Genomic DNA, 2,050 nt, shown 5'->3' on the forward strand with positions numbered 1-2,050 from the left:
ATTGTCTGATTTACTTTTAAGGGATTGCTTGGGTATTTTTGAGTGAAAGATCCTACACCCGGATCTAGTGTACCTTAGGTAAGTAGCAATAGATCATCGCGACTATCCGGCGTATACTGGAATGGTTGAAATGATGGCTACGGTTAATGTGACACTTTGGATGTCCTGATGTTCCTCATGTTCACTTGAGGAAAAATTTGGCTTCCGCGTGGTGTCATTAAAGCATTAACCAGACCTTTAGAACCCTAATTGACTCATCCTGGCCATTAGAAAGTAGTGAGATAACTGACTTCGGTTCCGACTGGGGTTGGTTGAGACTCGATACTACACTCTTTGAGATTGGACTTTAGGGAAGCTTCGGTCAACCACTTGGTGTTGCACTGAAGTGGACTTAAAGGAAGGTCGGTGATTTGAGATCCTTCTAGAACCCGGTTACTATTCTAGGACAGGTTGAACCAACTAAACTTCAGTGGGGAGGGTACTTACCTATGGAACTCATGCAAGCCTTAAAACCTAGGAATGATGGTTGTGTGACTTGCTTGTGCTTGTTATTTATTTAACCTCATAACATCATAACATCTTAACATCATAACATCATGACATCATAACATTGTACTAACCATTTCAAGGACTTAGGGATTTAACTTTGCTCTGTTTTGTAAGGCTATGGCTCCCAGGAAGACCATCCGGATCAATTTTGTAGCAATCTCTCCTCAACTGAAGAATTTAGTGTCAGAGCTCCCCGATCATGCCCAGTTCATCAAGAAACACGGTTCTCTCCTCAATTTGGTTACCACTGGTTTCAAAGAAGATATGATGAGAGTTTTATTCCAGTTCTTCGACCCTAAACATCATTGCTTCACATTCCCAGATTATCAGTTGGTACCTACACTGGAAGAATTCTCCAGACTGCTTAGGATACCTATCCTTAATCAAATACCTTTCAGTGGTTTAGAAAAGGTTCCGAAGTCTGAAGAAGTTGCCGCAGCTTTACACTTGACGAAGTCCGACATTGAAGCTAATTGGGTAACAAGGAGTGGAGTTAAGGGTTTACTTGCCAAATTCCTGACAAATAAGGCCCGAGAATTCTTAAAAGTTATGAATGTCCGTGCTTTCGAAGACATCCTGGCATTGCTAATCTATGGCTTGGTGTTATTCCCTAATCCAGACCAATTCATAGACATGAATGCTATTAAGATATTTCTCACTCATAACCCTGTACCTACCTTGCTGGGAGACATTTTGCATTCCCTCCACACTCGTACCATGAAGAAGCAAGGGACTCTCATGTGCTGCATACCTTTGTTGTCTAGGTGGTTTATTTCGCACCTTCCTCAATCAGTCTTGAAGAACGAGCAGAATTTGAAATGGTCTCAAAGGATAATGTCGCTCTCCCACCCAGACATCTGTTGGTGTCCTCAGTTCAAGGAAAATGTTACCATCATTGACCGTTGTGGCGAGTTCCCTAATGTACCACTCCTAGGAATAAGAGGAGGTATTACTTATAATCCTGCTTTAGCTCTGCGACAGTTTGGTTGTGCTCGAAGAGATGGTCCACATGAAATGATCATCGAAGGCATCATGTTCGACTATGACAACGATTCCCAAGGCCTCCATCAAAGATTTGTATGAGCTTGGGGCATGGTGAAGAGAGGTACGTTAGGACAGAAAAATTCTATTCCTATGGAACCTTATCTCAGATGGGTACGCGCCAGAGCTCGTGAACTTGTCATGCCATATCTTGCAATCAGACCTCAGATTGTCGAACCTGAAGCTGAAGGAGGTGCTCCTCAGATCATTCCTTATCCAGATATGCCTACCAACGTTGAGGAACTAAAGAGATCCTGGATCCAGTTGAGAGAAGAAAGGGATACTTTCGAGACTCAGTTCGTCGCAGAAAGGAAGAAAGTGTTAGAACTTACCAGTCAGCTTAATGAGGAACGAAGACTCAATGCGTATCTTCGCCCAAAAAGAAGTCGCCCCTGGGAGACTTGAGCTTTCATTGTATTTTTATTATTATTCCTTTTGTAATGAACATTGATCAAAGAAA

The sequence above is a fragment of the Lathyrus oleraceus genome, chromosome 5 (assembly GCF_024323335.1).
Source record: "Lathyrus oleraceus cultivar Zhongwan6 chromosome 5, CAAS_Psat_ZW6_1.0, whole genome shotgun sequence".
Classification (NCBI taxonomy): domain Eukaryota; kingdom Viridiplantae; phylum Streptophyta; class Magnoliopsida; order Fabales; family Fabaceae; genus Lathyrus; species Lathyrus oleraceus.